Source organism: Quercus suber, unplaced genomic scaffold (genome assembly GCF_002906115.3).
Source record: "Quercus suber isolate HL8 unplaced genomic scaffold, Cork oak 2.0 scaffold_75, whole genome shotgun sequence".
Taxonomy (NCBI): domain Eukaryota; kingdom Viridiplantae; phylum Streptophyta; class Magnoliopsida; order Fagales; family Fagaceae; genus Quercus; species Quercus suber.
Window position 1 is genome coordinate 1,466,102 of NW_027069540.1, and position 19,984 is coordinate 1,486,085.

The following is a 19,984-nucleotide window of genomic DNA, read 5'->3' on the forward strand; positions in this document are numbered from 1 at the left end:
GATTTTTCATTTTTTTTTTAAATTTTTGTATGAAAAATAAAATAAACAAAACAAAAAAACAAACAAGTAAAAACATGTTAAACAAAGTAAAGCATAAAACTAGATGTAAATGCATGAGGAAGGATGAGAGAAAGAGATCAATCTATGGAGATAACACCAATGTTTTGACGAAGGAATTCAAAATGTTTGTTGTCAAGAGGTTTGGTGAACAAGTCAGCCTTCTGATCATCAGTGTGAATAAACTCAAGAGTGAGAATACCATCTTCGACAAGCTCCCTAATGAAGTGATGTCGAATCTCTATGTGTTTGGTTCAAAAATGTTGAACCGGGTTCTTAGAGATATTGATGGCACTGATATTGTCACAGTAAATAGTGAGATGCCTTTGACAAATACCATAATCATGAAAGAGTTTTTGCATCTAGAGGAGTTGGGTACAACAGCTACCAGCAGCAATGTACTCAGCTTCTGCAATGGATAAAGAGATGGAGTTCTGCTTTTTGCTCATCCAGGAGACAAGATTGTTACCCACATAAAAACAACCCCCCGAAGTACTCTTTCTATCATCATCCTACCCCAATCCGCATCAGAATACGTAGCTAAGACATCATTTATGTCCTTGCTATACCACACACCAAACTCAGCAGTGGTTTTGACATACTTTATAATTCTTTTTAAAGCTTGATATCTAGCACACACACCAACACTGTAACTAATGTCAAATATACTAGCAGTAAGGTAAAAAAGACTACCTATCATGCTTCTATATAGGAAAGGATCAACATTCTTGCCTAACAAGTCTACAGTGAGTTTAACATTTGGGCTCATAAGGGTTCTAACAGAACTAGCAGATTCCAAACCAAACCTTTTCATAAGATTCTTAGCATATTTAGATTGATATAGGAATATACCTAAATCTTGTTGGCAAATCTGTAATCCAAAAAAGTGAGTCAGTTCTCCAATCATGCAACTTCAACTTTCTTGTGTATTAAATCATGTAACAAAGTAGTGATTGCCTGCTGGTAGGTGGCACCAGCATTCTTAAGACCAAATGGCATAACATTGTAACAATAGGTCCCTCATAAAGTGATAAAGGACGTCTTTTCTATATCTTCTAGAGCCATCTTTATCTAATTATACCTTGAAAAGTCATCCATGAATGATAGCAATGCATATCCTGCCGTATTATCAACCAAAATCAATATGAGGTAATGGAAAGTCATCCTTAGGGCTAGCTTTGTTAAGATCTCTAAAGTCTACAGACATCCTCACCTTCCCATCTTTCTTTGGCACTGGAACCGTATTAGTTAACCATTTTGGGTAGTTTACCACCCTCAAGAACCCCGCATTGTACTTTGTCTCAACTTTTTCCTTGATTTTGAGAGTCCATTCTGGCTTCATCCTTCTCAGCTTCTAATTGACTAGCTTCATAGTTAAGTTTGTAGGAATGCAATGTTGCACTATATATGTATCAATCCTCGGCATATCCTCGTATAACCATGCAAAAACCTCCTTAAATTCCTTCAGCAGTGTGACTAGTAATGGAAAAAAAAATACATGTTTGTATCGCATATAAAACATATGCAGTGAAAAATTAATGGATCTACTTCATTCGCAATTGATAACATGTACTATGTAAATTTCAGAATATAAAAATAAGAGAGTATACCTTAGTGTGATGAATTTCAAAACTTAAGATCAGAAGTTCTTAAGAATACTTTTAATTTTCACTCCAATTCCACTTGATGCCCAAGAAGTGTGGTCTCTCAATCAGTTATATGTGTATATTCAAAAGAGAATGAAAGAGTGTCCAACACTCACATACGTATACCATTTCATGTTCTTACTAAATTTGGTATGTTTCTCTCTTTGTAACTGATTATCTAATTAGGCTAGCCTTTTGGGCCTTTCCAATTGGGCTTTAGTATGTGGCTTGGAGTGGGACCAAATGGGCCTTGACTTTTTTCTCAACTCTTGACAAGTTCAAAGTTACAATTAATTATATTTAATACCACTATATAAATATAATTACACTTTAGGCCTTATTGATAAATTATATCCCAAGACTTTATTGTACATGCAACCCCTTCAAAAAATATTTGTAGTAATATAAAGTCATGAATGAAGACTTCCACTTTGTAGATTACTGCATCTTAATCCTTGAGTATCCGGTTTAATCCTTTAAGGTTATTCATCATTTATTTATAAAATCCAATTTCATAAATATATACTTTAGTAACTTCTTACTAAAGTGGTTAAGCCTAACTCTCTGAATAACCGAACTCATTAAACTTATCTCAAGGGAATATTTTATATCTCCGTTAAGAGACTATGAATTCCATCTTGAGAATATATGTTCCATCAGCACTAAATGTGGCTGCCCAACATACTGAGGATTTTGATCACTACTTTAGATCTCACTCCTGATATATCAAAGCAACTTACACTCTATGATCAGGTCCATTATTCTCTCAGGATTAAGAGTTCATGTAAATAGAAGTCGTGAGATTTATTATTTATTTGACAGTCTTTAGGAGAATAATAAATTTCACAATGGTCCAGTTCAATATGTTAACTCTTAAAACATATCAACATATCAACTAGAAGTCTCCACTTCCATGATCAAGATAAATCATCTTAGTTGATATATTATAGTTTTTGCAGATGAAATACCCAATTTTAACACCGAATACAAACTAAAATTCTGAGTTTACAAAGAACTTGTGATTTATATCTTCTGTGACTTTTCACATAAATCACATACTATGCATTTCATGGACTATATGATAATGTCCAAATATTCATGTTATTATCATTTTAGATAATAATAAAACAACTTTATCAATCACAATATTAAGTCATACATAATATCATGCATAGCATCATATAATAGGATTTAAGGAAACTAATCCTAACAGCCAGTGCATCCTTCTCAGAGGAAGTTAAAGTATTGCCAATCTAGACCATCTTGGGTTCATTATTAATTCCTAAGTTAACAGATTGGGTTTCTTCTTTTATGGGTTCTAACTACCTTTGTTTTAATTCCTCATCATTAAAAGTTTCTTTCTAATTTTTAAAATAAAAACATTTAAAGCTAAACAATAAGTAAAATCAGAAATTATTTTATGGGAGACAGAGTTTTTTGACAAACTCAACAAGAATTGACTCTACAGGGATGGACACATGATCACAAACAAACTCAACAAGATAGCAACAATAGCAGAGACAGACTTAATGGGGATGGAAATGATGCTTTTAGTAGGAGTAAATGGCTTGGTGGTCTTGGGCTTTTCCAGAAGGTCTTTCATGGGGTGGGCGGCTCCCTCCCAGGCCTAGTTTTTCAATTCGGTTGTGGCTTTGGTGATGGCAGCTGGCTCCTAGCGAGTTCCTTCTTCTTTTAGCATCAACATTCTAGGGTCTTCATTCATATAATCTGGACCTTCTCCATTAACTTCCATATCTACAGGCTTGTCAAATACATAGCCATCCAATCGTTCTATGTTGTCCATCCACTCTCCAAATAAATCATGCTTCCCTTTATTGCTTGGGTGAATATATTGAGGGAAGTACTCTGACTCACTGCATTCCATTCCTTCATCTTCACCTTAAAGATTCTCCAAGGTTAAGTTTTTAAAACTATGGATCATTATATTTCTATCAAGCACAATTAATCTTGCATCTATATCATCTTTTTCATCAGTGTATGTAGTTAATGAGCCAAACTTAGAGTTATAAAATGAACCGAATTCGAGAATATCCCGACCGTACTTATCATATCTAAGGCTCGATTTTGGGCTGACATCGGTGATGCAACTCTAATCTGAAGGAGGTCCATAAGGATACTCATCATATTCTTCCCCTACAACATCCTCATCATCTTCTATGTCTTCATCATAATAGTCCACCTCATCATAAGAATTATCTTCATAAAAGGCTCCTGCATCCCCATCTTCTCTATAACTAGGGACTTCACCCCTATCATTACAGTTGTCTCAGCTACCATGATCTTCACTGTAACTTCCTTCACTATCACTGTCTTCATTGTCATTGTCTCCACCATGACTGTCTACACTATCATCACTATCACTGTCTTTGTTATCACTGTCTTCACTATTACTATTTTCACTACCATTGTATCTACTGTCATCATTAGGGGCTTCTCCCCCTTCATCATCTTTATCATCCATTCTTCCTTTGTAAGGATCCTTCAGCGCATGTTGATAGGCTTCCCAATATTCTTCCTCTTCTATGTTAAAAATAGTGTCACCCAACAGTGTAGTCATAGCGTCGGGATCCATCTAATCTGCCCAATCAGTTGGGACCTAATCTGTATTTCTCCCCTTTATCTCAGGGAGCTTTTTGTCACAATCGAGGAATAATTTGTATTCAGACAACATTCTTTTCAACTCCGGATCATATGTCAGTTCAGGAAACCCCCAATAACACTGGCAATCTTCAACTTTGATAAACTTCTCATTCAATATAGAAGTATATGGCTTTAAAGGCTCTAGAGGGCTAGGAAGCCCCTTTGCCTTAGCTTTTGCACGAGCCATCTTCTTCAATTCCATCTCTAGTAAGTCTTCATCCGTAGGATTATAGCCCAGCCCAAAAGGTGACATGGCTGTAGGAATTGTTAGGGCCTGAACGACTACCCCTTTCACAGTCTTTCCTAAGTTCATCCCTAGGAAATAGTTCATCTTCTTCATCATTGCTACCACATTATTGTTGCCATAGGGATCAAAGTCCATGGGAATCTTTTCAACTTATTCTGTCCTTCTTTCAAAACTAAGCTTCTCAATCTCAAAGCCATCTAGGGTTACAAGCTCCTTCTCAGATTACCAAAAATGGGCTTCGAAATAGTTAGAGTGTCCCTATATATGGTAACTATAGCTCCTTCATATGAAAATCAAACCTTTTGCTACAAAGATGAAGGCACAGCCTCTATATCATGAATCCAAGGTTGCCCAAGAAGCATATTGAAGCATGAAGCTATGTTTAATACTTGAAACTCCACCTTTAGAACCATAGGCCCTATGGTGAGCTCCAATGTTACTGTCCCCAAAACTTTCCTTTTGTTGTTATCGTATGCTTTCACATACTGATCAGATGGCACAAAATCTTTAGTACTCAAGCCTAGACAACTTATGGTTTTCAATGGACATACATTCAAAGCACTACCATCATCAATTAAAACCATTTTTATCCTCTTTCCCTTAGCATCCACAGTAGTATGCAACGATTCATTATGACACTTCCCCTTTTTAGTCAAATCCTTGTTAGAATATGAAATAATAAGCTCCCTACTTATAGATCCAATCATAGCATTCAAATCCTGAGATGTAGTTGTTGTAGGGACTTGGATCTAATTGAGAAGATCCACCAAATTCTGGCGGTCTTTTTTTGAGGCCATAAGCAAACCCCATAAGGATATGTTTACTTATGTGTTCTGCACCTACTTAAGAACCTCATCCTCTTCGTTGGGTGTTTGTTAGGTTGCCTTGTTCAGGGCTTCTATTGGGTTATTTATTTCTAAATGTGGGGGTTTGAAGTGTCTCCCCCTATAAGCGAATGTTGGATTATCAAAGTGGGGTTTGAAGTGTCTCTCCCCATGTGTAGGTTATGGATTATCTGAGTAGGGTTTAAAGTGTCTCCTCCTATATGTGGTTGTTGGATTATTTTAGTAGGGTTTAAAGTGTCTCCCTCCATATGTGGATGTTGGGTAATTTGGGACTTTTGAATTATCCTCACTCCGTATGCCATATCCTGTTGCAAATGAAATACCCATTAACTCCTCCCAAGTCATCATAAAGCAATTAGGGATGTCATAGATCAAATCAGATGGATCCTCTTCTCCTTCTTCTTTAGGAATCAAACAATTGATCCTTGGCCCCCTCCCCATATTATGATTAGGCAAAGGATTGTTGGTGATATTAGGCCTTGTAGGCTGTGCAATCACTTTTGTGTCTATTAAATCTTGAATTGCGTTGCGGAGATTATAACATCTGTCAGTGTCATGTCTTGGGCCTTAATGGTATGCACTCCTCTTGCTCACATCAAATTTAGCAGGTAATGGGTTTAGGATTGGTCTTGGGTCTAAGGGTTTTAATGACCCTTTTGCTTTCAACTTTTCAAACACCTGACTAGTTGGCATGTAGAGTTCATGAAACTCTCTCCTAGACCTTGGAGGAAGTCCTTTTAATGCTTACACTGGGGCAATGAGTTAGTATGGATTAGTTTTATATATGTTGGATATTTTTGCAATTTTAGAGTTAGAAGGCCCAAAATTCCTTTTAAATTTAGGTGCATATTCATTTTTTATAGTCCCATTATTAATAACACCTTTAATTTGAGTTCTAGCCGCTAATAAGGCCTTAAAATTTGGAAAATATTGAGCAAATAAATACTTATGATATATAGGCAACAAATTCTTTACAACCATTGTCAATTGTTCCTCTTCATTTGGTCTATTCATCATCTAGGCAGCTTTAGACCTCTATTTAGTTATAAAGGCTGAGAATGACTTCTTAGGTTCTTGCTTGGTAGTCTCTAAGTCTCTTCTCATCACATATACCTCTATGTTTTACTTGTATTGATTGTAGAATTCCCTACATATGTCCTCCCAATTCTAAGCTCTAGTATCTTTCATGTTAAGGAACCATCTAAGGGTAGCTCCAGTCAAAGTATTTTGGAACATCTGGACTAACATCTCTTCAATTGCTCCCAAAGGCTGCATAGCTCTCATGTATATCTTTAAGTGAAACTTAGGGCAGCCATTGCCATTGAATTTGTCCAAGACCAGCATCTTGAACTTTGGAGGTAGCCTCATGTCTAGGAAAAGAGAGAGCAATTGACAATCCATAAGATCATCCATCCTCTGTGCCCTCTTAATCATTTCTTACATCTTGCTCATCTTCTCATTGATCTTCTTTTCACTCTCTGTGATGGGGAAGTTTGATTAGTCTTGTCTCCTTCTTAGCTATTCTTCATATTTTGGAACTATTGCACCATGAGATTCATGTCTTCCCTCAGTTGGATTTAGGCTAGCCATCATTGTGTTTAGTAGCTTTTGAGTACTCATCTGTTCTTCAGCATTTTGGTGTTCCTCTCCTTTTGCCATGGTGACATACTCTTTTGATCTTTTATGGCTTGGGCTGTCTTGTAGATCAAACACTAGGTTGCAGTGCTGTAGTTGTGGGGTGCCTTCTATGCATAATGGCTTCAGTATTGTGATGGCCTTGGAACTAAAACTTGCTTGGCTATCACTCTTCAGTTCTCATTGAACTCTTCCCTCTAATCTTGACCAGATTTTCCCCTAAAAAAAGGTAGGTTGGCTTAATCAGGGCCCTCTATTTTAATCCAATCAATCAAAACAAACACACACAGGATGCAATGCAATTTTACTTGGGCTGGCCTAAGGACAGGTTCTAGGTCATTACATTGTAGGGTGGATTTGTTGTTTTATTGTTTCCCATGGCTAGGACATTACACCTCCCAACTTGTAACGTAATGAATGTTACATTAGTCCAAACAGCATGGTTTATCCTTTTCAGTCAACAAAAAATGATCTAGTGATTTTAGTCTATGAGTTAGTGAGTTCACCACTAGGTACCTGAATCTAATGAAAACCGATGAACCATGGTTACTATCACCAGATTTTGAGATGGGTTCATGCATAATTGTTGTTTCATAGCATACACAGTGACAATTAGGGAAAGCTATAAACAACCAACATGGCATTTCAAACAACATTCCATACAATATCATATAAACAATATTATACAAACATAAGGAATATCATACAAGCAAAAATATCATACAAACACAGGGTATTTAATTGGTCATTTAAAGTCTAATATGAAGCCTAGCCCTTGACATCCCCAGTGAAGTCACCACTATGAGAGGCTGGGAAATTTGGCTCTCAAAAAAGAGTTTAGGCATCAACAACTTCCCTTTTCAAGATTATATGGAGTCGCCACTTATTTTATAAGAAAAATAAGAAAACTATACAAAAGATTACAAGATGTCTTGAATAATACACATTCTCATTAATTTAAAGAAGTACAACTTGATAGAAGAAACCATACATAGCTTTGTTTTCTAGTTACAATCTACCAAAAAAAAAAAAGACACTATCCTATAAACCTAAGATCTATGGCTTAGGGGCTAGGTTATAGAATAGGAAGGTGTTAGGTACCCATTCTGCCGAGACAAAGTCCGGTCTTCTAGACTTTTAAATGATCGTTTAAATATCCATTAAAAGAAAATGATATGCAACTTGTTGTATTAATATTCCTAGATATATGATTGGTTAACATACAAAAATCATAAATCTATTGCATTTATGCAAGGAGAAATCATATCTGAATTTTATTATAGGAAGAAAATTTTTAAAGAGAAATTTGAAATCTATTTTTAAATTAATAGACAAAATGAATTTTTGATAAAGAATTCAGATCTGATTTTTTTTATTAAAAAGAATGGATTTTAAAAAGAGTTTCCAAATTTGATTTTTTAATTAAAGAACAGAATGAACTTCCAAGAGGAAAATTCAAATCTAATTGTTTAATTAAAAAATAGAATGGGTTTTGAAAGAAATTTTCTGGCCTGATTTTTTTATTAAGAAAATAGTAGAGATTTGGAAAATAAATTTCAGATTTTATTTTTTATTTAGGAAAAGAACGGGGTTTCGAAAATAAATTTCAAATCTGATTTTTGGTTTAGAAAAAAAAAAGATTTTGAAAATAAAATTCTGATATGATTTTTGGTTTAGAAAACAATTAGATTTTGAAAATAAATTTCTGATCTGATTTTTGGTTTAGAAAACAATGAGATTTTGAAAATAAATTTCAGATCTGCTTTTTTGTTTACAAAACAATAGAGATTTTTTGAAAATAATTTATAGATCTGATTTTTTAGTTTAGAAAAAGAATGAGATCTTGAAAATAAATGTCAGATCTAGTTTTTTGGTTTAGAAAACAATAGAGATTTTTTAAAATAATTTTTAGATCTAATTTTTATTTACATAAAGCAACAAGTCTAGGATTTAATCATATGCGTTATACATATACATGATTAAACACTTGCATGTAAACAAACAATCATAATATGTTTACTTGACATAAAAAAAAAAAAAAAAAAATATATATATATATATATATATATATAAAAAGAAGGAAAAAAAAAAAGAAAAAAAGAAAGATCATGTTAGAAAAGCATGGAGAACTGAATTGGATGCACAAATATGTAAATAAAAAAGATAGAAGCTTACATGCATCAATGCATGAATGAATTCTACAAGGGAATGGGGAAATCACTTCAGAGTTAGAGAGAGGGCGAGTCTCTCTAAGTCGTAAAGAAATTATACTTAACAGAAAAGAGAGTCTTAAAGTTTGACTTCTAGAATTTCTTTAACGTTAAGAGCAAAGGGGTGCTGAATTATGATTTTAATTCTGTATTTATAGAGGTGTTGTGCTTAAAAAACAAGCTAGGGTTGCTTAGGAAATTAAAAGATACGAGTTAGGTCGAATTTTGTCCCTAAAAAATCCAATCTAATGTGTTTTAACCTGATCTAAGAATTTATGTGTCAGATCTCGAAGTTGTTCTAATCGGCATTGTGGAAGTGCTGATTGGCACACCTAGAGTGCCGATTGGCACTCTTGGGTGCTCAGCCCAGTTTTCTCTTTTTGTTCGATTTGGACTCTTTTTTGGGGATTTTCTAAGTTGGAAATTACACTTAGATCCAAAACAAATTGATTTTAATTTGATAATTAGGTCCTTAAAAGAATAATTATCTGAAAGATAATTATTTTTTAAAAGCTTAATTATTAACAATTCCCTTATTATCTGACCATCCATTTCATTCCTATGCAACTAAGCTTATTTTTTTATCAAATCCAACAGCCAATCACATAAATTACTTAATTAATTTTAATTATTGACCAATCAAAATTAATTTAATTAATCACACATGATTAGCTTCACCCACACTAAATGCATGCAGACTGTTAAACTTGATCTCGTGATATTTTTCAATCCGATAGTTCAATTTGGGAACCAAGCATATCATTGCAATCGTTAGAGTCTTAAGATCACTTTTATGATATGTGATGAATGATTTAAAGCATGAAATGCAATTATGATTTTTGTTTATTCAGAATGATCATTTTAATCATCTTCCAAGATTAAATTATGGGTGCAAAATTGAGTTTTTACACATACCATCATACTTAGGGAAGATTAGAGGTGTTTAGTTGGCAGGATAAGGTTTCCTAGCCATCTCTTCAGCGTAAGGAGGTCTCGTGTCAATGAAAGTAGAACTCTCCGCCTTTCTAGCCTCAAGTAAGATGGCTTCAATATCCTCAGTTAGGTAGGGAGATGCTTGAGGTCCCTCGGGCTATGGAGGTGCCCTTTGGTGGAGAGGTGGATCTTGGTTCTGGGGTGGGACAAGATTTGGCCTTTCAATCTCTCCTTGAGGTCCTTGCCTCCCTGTGGGGTTTGAGGGGTGGCTATTCTTTGGCGTAAGGACTGAAACTGTGCCCACATGGTGGCTTGAGAACGTTGAAGGTTCTTAATGGCTACCACAAGGTCCCTGTTATTTGGTTGTCTAACCTCCTCAGATGATTCTATGCCTTCAGTGTGCATGGAAACATGGTTCACACTTGCCTCTGCTTACTGGTTTTCACCTGAACCAACTTGAGCACTTGTGTTTTTCTTTCTTAGGGGCATTGAATGGCCAAGGAGAAAGATAACCAAATATAGGAGTGGAAAGAGGACAAATAGAGTATAACTAAAAGGGAAAATAACTAGAGATTCCCCCCAGTGGAATCACAAAAAAATGTACTTGCAAGTTAGATTATCAAAACTATGTGAGAGGATGGGTTATGCATCTAGCAATACATTTAAGTGAAAAAGCTTAAGAACAATAAAAATGAAAACTTTAACACTTCAATGTCAAGAGAAATGAAAAGCATAACATGGAAAGTAAAGAAGACATAGGGAAGTATATGGAAAACCCTTTAGAAGGGATGAAATACCACGGGTGAGCAAGGGGAGAATGTCCTTCACTCTGTAGAACTCTCTACTATGTAAAAATGAAGGTCTTTGTACAATGGTGATGTTCTTTCCCAAAGAAAGCCTTTTCTCTCTACCTTACTTTCCTACCCAAACTTTTTGCTCTTTCTCTTGGTTCCTCTAGGTTCTTACCCTAATTGTCCAGCAACATGTTCCTCTTATAGTACAAGGAATGTTGTTAGGTACATAGGGACAAGTGTCAAACTATGATTCCTCCATTTGAAACTCAATACAGCTATTGTACTATGTTAAGGCTGAAGTAGAGAGAAAACACGCTGATGTTAGGGTAGTGGGATGGAAGGTGGTTTTGCTATAACGTAGGGAGCAAGCCATAGAAAAGGAAAGGGACATTAGGGGAGCTAGGAGTGATGCACTTGTCCTCGACAGTGGTCCAGCACAAAATCATCCAATAAGGGGTGTTTTATAGTATCTGATCATAGAGGGACGCTATCTTCCTTTTATGCAAGTCCTGAGTGTCCATGTCAGGTGCAAAATCTCACTCTTCCCTAAGGTGGTCATGCCAATGGCACAAACCAAAGATCCTCTTCTTTAGCCAACATTTCCCCTCCTTCTCTCACAGCTAGCCCATATGTAGGGTCTAGATCCAACCACGTCAATGCTCTTCCATGCCCTGGCTGGTGTAATGTATAGATGTAGCATTATATGGTATGAAACTTACGTCATATAATGCAATTTTTTTTTTAATTGATGAATTCATAATTTACGTGATTATTCAACATAAAAAGTTACTATCAATGTGTTTTTTGCTTTAATTTTGAACATATGTAGGATCTTACGATCCATGATCCCACCTATAACCCACAATCTTATGTAGGATCCTAATCTTGACAACTTTATATATATATATATATATATAATTAGCTTACCTTAAAGGGAATATAGGTAGAGATTGAAAGCTCGAAAACGTGTTGAAAACACAAGAGTTGTTTAGACCCCCAATTAAAATTACGGCTCGATAGATTTTACACAACTTTAATACAAAGTGCGGAATAATGTAAAAGCGAGCGGATGAACAAATGAACTACTCTAATCCATGAACTAAACAACACAGCAGTATAATGGAATATAAAAGAGTAGGGAAAAGAGATGCAAACACAGAAAACACCAAGACGTGTTTTCGAAGAGGAAACCGAAGACCTTGGCGAAAAACCTCTCCGCTGCCCTCCAAGCGGAAATCGATCCACTAGACAATCAGTTGGGATACATGGGTTAGCAAGAGACCCTCCAAGCCTAATCTACCCGATGTACCTAAGCCCTCCAAGCTCCTACTCCAACAAGGCTTCTCGGAACCGTGTCTTGTCTAGCTCTCCGGATCCCGCAACAAGCTCCATATTGCATCTGCCATCCTTGGCTTCTTCCAATGCTTCCCAGCAACTCCAAAACACTCTCTACACTTTGACTAGGTGTGGGTTGTGTTTGGGGTACAAATCTCCTCTCAAGCTATGATAATGGGAGAGGGATGGAGAAGAGACTACAATGATTTCTCACTAAGGATGAGTAGCTCTCTCTTAAAATATGGGTGTGTGTGTTTTAGAAAACCTCTCTAGGGTTTTTCTCTCTGAATGGCCTCACATACATTTGTGGGTAATGAGGGTATATATAGTATAGGTGAAGGGTAAGAAAGTCACTTTAAAAAAACCTCCAGGCAGAATGTTTCGCGACTGTCTCGCGGGAAGGCCTTACCCGCGAGACACTCGTGAAAACGACAGCCTAGCATGACTCTTCAGCTTCCAGTCATGTGCTTCTCACATGACTCTTTCGCGGCTTAGCTTCCAGTGACACACCCGCGAGATCCACTGATCTTCAATAAAGCTTGAGTCTTCACCAACTTGATATTAAACCCAATACAATTAAATCTCACAAAATACAAGGAAATGAAATAAAGTAATTACAACACATTTTGTCATGGAATAAAGCCAATATAAAACATAGTTGTAAATCACAACTTTACAATCTCCCCCTTTGGCTATTCCGTGACAAAACACCCTATAACAGACTCTAGACTTAAACATGAGTTTGGGAACAATGGCAAAACTCACTCACACCTAAATCTAGAAGCTGTGATGAACTTGGAACATGTATACTTGTAACCTGAAACACTTGCACAAAACACATTAGACCCTCAAGGTAAATCAGGTGATAAAAAGACAAGTATAATGCAACAAGTAAACTACGATCAAGCAAAATGGAATAAAACATTAGACCATGGCAAGATCAAACAAGCAATCACTATACAAAAGTGATCACTATGCTCATTCACACTAGGAATGAACATCCGGATATACAGGATGATAAACTCATTTGTAGAGTATCATTTGCAAATCCAACACTCAACCAATGCAGAATACTAGAAGTATTTGCATCTAGGAACAATCCTACTAGGGCACAAGAGTGTTCATTACTCAACCAATGCATAGAACGTATATGCATCTAGGAACAATCCTACACGGGCACAAGAGTAATCTATTGAAGTAAAAATGTGTGACATTGAACTTCAATAGCACAAGCATAAAGGCTGCATAAACAATGTACTGAATATGCATGGCACATACCATAGAAGCCTACAAATTTGCAATGAAACAAACAACCCTTAAAGCTTACAAAAGCAACATGGGTACATGCGTGTTCATCACTTGAACAAGATGCAAAGCATAGATACTAAAAGTAACAAAAAGCATCATAAAGCAACGAGAAAACAAGCATAAAGTAAATCAAGATTTTCTCAAAAACAATGTCTTCTCCCCCTTGGTATATGCATCTCCCCTATGGCTTTCTCCCCCTACGAATGTGCAGGTAGAATTTCTCCCCCTAAGAGTGTGCACAAGAGTCATATAGAAATGACGAAACACACCAGTATACTCTCCGGAATATTCTCCCCCTTTTTGTCACGAATAGACAAATGAATCATGAGGAAGGAGGGAAAGAAGAAAATATTAAGATGATGCATGAGGGATGCAAGATGAATGAGAAAATGAAGCTCAAATATAAGACAAAAACATTTTTTTTTTTTAAAATGCTACAAAGCATGAAGAACATGACATGCTAAGGATGATGAAACATGATATGGACCTAGGCATGACATAGACACAAGAACATGTTAAATGTGTTAAAAGGTCTAAAAAGACTTAACTAGCATGAGTGAATGCAAAACATGTCAAGTGTTCAAGTGTGTGCAGCAAGGTGCAGCTACTGTGCATCTAGTGTGCATGTGAGATGCATGACCAATGCATGAGCAAGGCACTCAAGGGGCAAAGTGTACAAAACACACCACCAAATATCAAAACATGATAAACATGAATAATTATGGTGATCCCCAAAATTTGGAACTCATCGGAGTCCAAAACAACGAGAAAATGCCATATGAGCATTTTATCAAACACTTAGAGTGCATACACTACCCATGTATGATGAACAATGTAAGAACATATGAAAATCTTGCCTAAATACATGTTAATTTTGCCACAAGGGGCCAACATCCAAAGCAAATTATCAATTAAAACAAAGCCCAATCAAAAGGATTGACAAAAATTAAGTTTTCCAACTCCCATTTGAGAAAATCCCAACTATGAACATAAAACCCCCAAAAACATAATCTAAGGATCAAAATCAATGAAATGAGTTAAAGATTACCTTAGAGATGTTTATGGAATGAAAAACACTTGAATTTAGTTGGGTTTTGATGTAGAAACATTAAAACAAGGGTTTGGGAGAAGATGGGAGGCGTTTAAAACAAATGACCCACGAAATGCCCTTTAAAAAGCTGATCTGGAAATTTTCGCAGGTATCTCGCTACTTAGAATCCCGCGAAAATCTCGCAGGTATGTCGCAGGTATCTCGCAGGTAAGCCTTACTCGCGAAACAGCCGCGAAACAGTCGCGAAACTCTCTGTCCAAAGCTGAAAAACTTGCGAATTGGACCCTTTCACTCGTGACTGAACTTAAACATGGAATAAGTCACGAAAACACCCAGAAAACATGTTTTTCACACAAAAACAATTTGAAAACTCTGAAAAACATGGGTGATACAAATCACTTCCAAAAGCAAACAAAAAGAACAAAAATATTTTTAGTTTGAACCACATATGGTTGAGCACACACACATCACATTTGAACATGTACAATCACACAAATGAAATAGACATTCATTGAACAAAAGTCTTGTGTGTTGTGTGTGAGGATCAAGTGTGGAATAGTCCTTAGACTAGAGTGAAGCTTCAATGATCAATTCAATCAAGTCATACACAGCTGATACGAAATCAAGTGGACTATCTCCATTATAGAAATGAGTATATATGACCTCTCACACATTGAATACACAACTTAGAAGCTTTTCATTTGGCTTCTGCATAAAGCATAACAATTGATCAATTTTTGAACAAAACATCTCATTTTGAGAACAGTGCTTGAAATTTTTGATATTTCAACATTTAGACTTAGCCTTTGGCTTTTTGAGCACCGTACAATTTACATTAAAAGAGTCGCTTTCCCTTTTTCCTAGTCAAATACTAGTATGTGCGACAGGCTTTTGCAGCTCAATATCTCTTTTCATTTGGAGATTTACATTTAGTGAGCTCTTTTGCAAAAACATAAAAATAAAGTGGGAAGAGATATAGACACAAGTCTATGCAAGTATCAAGACCATCAAGACTATTGACCAATCATTCATGACAAGCTTGAAGATCTATTTACAACAATCACACATAATTTTCAAGATTTCTTCCACAAAGATAAATGTGCATACAGAACAAGCTAAGCTCGTAAATGCACTACGCCATTAGTACGAAGGTACTAGGCCAAACTCACATGTAAAATGTGCTCAAACATATATGATCAAACTTTTTGAATTTTTCACTTTTTATGTGGTTTTGGATTTTTTACACATACAAAAAAACATAAAAGTAAGATCAAAACAAAAGCAATGCATACAAATAAATGCAAAATGCATAAATGCATGAAGATATGACATACAATGCATGAAAGGTCCTACAAAGATCGAAAGAATTAGANAGGCATGTTACATTCATCACCAACCAAATCATATAAAGAGGCATATAAAGCACAATCCATGGTAAATAAACACAAGGGTCAAGGATCACACTTAGGTAATGAAACCAAAACAAGTGTACCCGCTCTGATACCAATTGAAAGCTCGAAAACGTGTTGAAAACACAAGAGCTGTTTAGACCCCCAATTAAAATTACGGCTCGATAGATTTTACACAACTTTAATACAAAGTGCGGAATAGTGTAAAAGCGAGCGGATGAACAAATGAACTACTCTAATCCATGAACTAAACAACACAGCAGTATAATGGAATATAAAAGAGTAGGGAAAAGAGATGCAAACACAGAAAACACCAAGACGTGTTTTCGAAGAGGAAACCAAAGACCTCGGCGAAAAACCTCTCCGCCGCCCTCAAGTGGAAATCGATCCACTAGACAATCAGTTGGGATACATGAGTTAGCAAGAGACCCTCCAAGCCTAATCTACCCGATGTACCTAAGCCCTCCAAGCTCCTACTCCAATAAGGCTTCTCGGAACCGTGTCTTGTCTAGCTCTCCGGATCCCGCAACAAGCTCCATGTTGCATCTGCCATCCTTGGCTTCTTCCAATGCTTCCCAGCAACTCCAAAACACTCTCTACACTTTGACTAGGTGTGGGTTGTGTTTGAGGTACAAATCTCCTCTCAAGCTATGATAATGGGAGAGGGATGGAGAAGAGACTACAATGATTTCTCACTAAGGATGAGTAGCTCTCTCTCAAAATATGGGTGTGTGTGTTTTAGAAAACCTCTCTAGGGTTTTTCTCTCTGAATGGCCTCACATACATTTGTGGGTAATGAGGGTATATATAGTATAGGTGAAGGGTAAGAAAGTCACTTTAAAAAAACCTCCAGGCAGAATGTTTCGCGACTGTCTCGCGGGAAGGCCTTACCCGCGAGACACTCGCGAAAACGACAGCCTAGCATGACTCTTCAGCTTCCAGTCATGTGCTTCTCACATGACTCTTTCGCGGCTTAGCTTCCAGCGACACACCCGCGAGATCCACTGATCTTCAATAAAGCTTGAGTCTTCACCAACTTGATATTAAACCCAATACAATTAAATCCCACAAAATACAAGGAAATGAAATAAAGTAATTACAACACATTTTGTCATGGAATAAAGCCAATATAAAACATAGTTGTAAATCACAACTTTACAGAGATTTTGGTTGAGGGAGCTTGGAAAAATGGGATCACGTGGGAGGGGGGGGTTGTTTTATCACATGGCCGTGGAATCATAAATTGGTCTTAGGCCTTTTCGCATTTGTCTTGTTTCCATGGATCAAAGAATTCAATATTTCATTTTTCTCTTACTTTCCTATGCTTTTCTAGTAACCAAACAAATATAAAAAATACAAATTAAAATTTTGAAATATACAATGCCAAGGTTGCTTCACAAATCAAAACATATACCTTAACAATGGAGGAAAATGCATGTTGATATCAATGGCAGCGAGAATCAAAGACAATGCCATGCTTTGACAAATCCAAAGCCCAAAATATGAAATCATGTAGGATCAAAGTCAAACATCGACGAATTGGCACAATAGATAGTGAGAATCGAAGAGAGATTAGACAATAATGTGAAAATTGGCGACAAAATCAATGAGAAATGAGAATTGAAGAGAGAGAAATGAAAACCCTAATTTGAATTTAAAGATGGAGAAATGAAGGAATAGATGTGGAGAGAGACTGAGAGAATTTAGTTTGTTTTTTTTTTTTTTCCTCAAAATCTATAGAGGTTGGACTGGGCTAGGTAAATAATAGTTATGCTCATTGGTTCAACTTGGGTCAATACTGATTTGATCCAATTAATAATTGGGTGGTTTTGGGTTTTATTTAACTAGGTGGGCTTAAGTGGGCAAATGAGTTTAGGTGGCAGACTGTCAACGACAATAAACAGAGAGATTAATTCTTCTAGCTAAACATCATTAATATAATAATAATAATAAAATGATGTGGGCTTCAAAATGGGATCCATTTGTCCCTTTGAGCAAGAGAGTACTATTTTTCCATGTGAACTTCAAAAGGGGTTTCATTTATCAAACAACACTTTGAAATTTTGGGAACTAGCTTTATCCAAATGAGGTGTAATTGCTCTAGCTTGTAAATTGCATCAGTTGTAGTTTTGGCTTCCACAATATTGTAAATCTCCATGCCCCCAACCCCCTCTATTCGGAAGGAAAAATATTGGTGGCTCTAGTTGGAAAATCCCCATGTCCCCTCTATTTTCCTTCCACCTTTTTCTATCATTTCCTTTTTACTTCAACTACAACACTATGTAAATGTAAATCCATTTTATCTCACCCCCTCCAATAAGTATCATTAGAATTATATTTCTCATTTTTATTTTTATTTTCACACTTATGTAGTCAATTATGGTTTTAAGTTCAAGTTGTTTTTAATAAAATCAATTTTCTCTTGGTTGTTGTTGTTATTGTTATGTTTCTAACTTATATTTAGACTCAAAATGTATGAGAAACTAGAAAATGAGATTTAAAGTTATGACTGATAATTCCTGATGAATAAGAGACAATTTTTTTTTATTTAAAAAAATAAAGTTTTAAAATAAAATAAAATTATTATACATATCTATAGCAAAGTGGGCAACTTTTGAATACTCAGTAAAGTTTTTAAAATTGTGAGTTATATTAAAAGATTATTATTAATAATTTTCTTTTGTGTGTGTAAATGTGTGAATGTTGTGTTTTAGATTTCTCTTTAATGATCTATCGTTATTATAGTTCAACCATTCCAAATCAAAACTTCTAGTTTTGCCCTTGGTTTAAGTTGCCAGCAAAAGTGGTAGGTAGGGTTTATTGTGCATACTTTTAGAAAGTTAGAATGATGCATATGTGATCCTTGTATAGGGTGTGTGGTGATTAGTTTTTAGCACAAATTAAACATCTCAATATTAAATGTAATCAAAATTCAAATTCATACATATTTTTGGATATTCTTGGGCTAAAACTTCCCTAGCTTGGGCTTGACAACACCTAAGGTCAATTTAAGGAGTGGGGATGAGCTTGCACATGCTACATCATCTCTTTGTCCATTTGGATTTTTTTTTTTTAATGATGTTATTTTAATTAGAGAAGTACTATATCTACAATATTTTCACAACAAATTATAGGTGGTTAGTTGTTATTGGTTCTAATTTGAATCTATCACTGAAATTGCTTTTTTGCCCCACTAATAACCCATAACAACCTGCCACATATGATTTGTTGTGAAAATGTTGTAAAAATATTGTGAATATAACATTTCTATTTTTTTTTTGGAAGTCCTACGTCCACAATATTTTTCACAATAATAATTTGAACTTATAGCTTTGAAAATTCTATTAAAGTATTCACATTAACTTGTACAAAAATTTATGTTTATTTTAGCATAAAAACCTATTTTTTCTATTTTATACAATTATTTTTCAAAGACACCAATGTCAAATTATCTATTTTACACTATATTTTATTAAAAAAAATTTATCAAATTTTTATTACTCTTTGAAATCATCTCTCTCTCTCTCTCTCTCTCTCTCTCTCTCTCTCTCTCTCTCTTATATATATATATATATATGAATAAAAAATTAAAAATAGATTTGCATGTGAATAGTAACAGCGTAAAAATAAACGGTTATTGTAGCAACAATGTAAATATACATGTTTATAAATTGACTGATGTGAGTAGTTTTTGTACTTAAATATGTAAATTTGACATAATTTTCTAACTCTTAGACTTAAGAGGATTGTGTTAGTGTAGTTTCAATGTGTGGGCTTAAATGAGCATTTGGGGTTTGGGATTTCAGGTTGGCCCTTTGTTGTAGAATGGGTTTGATTGAGATTTTCAGTTGAA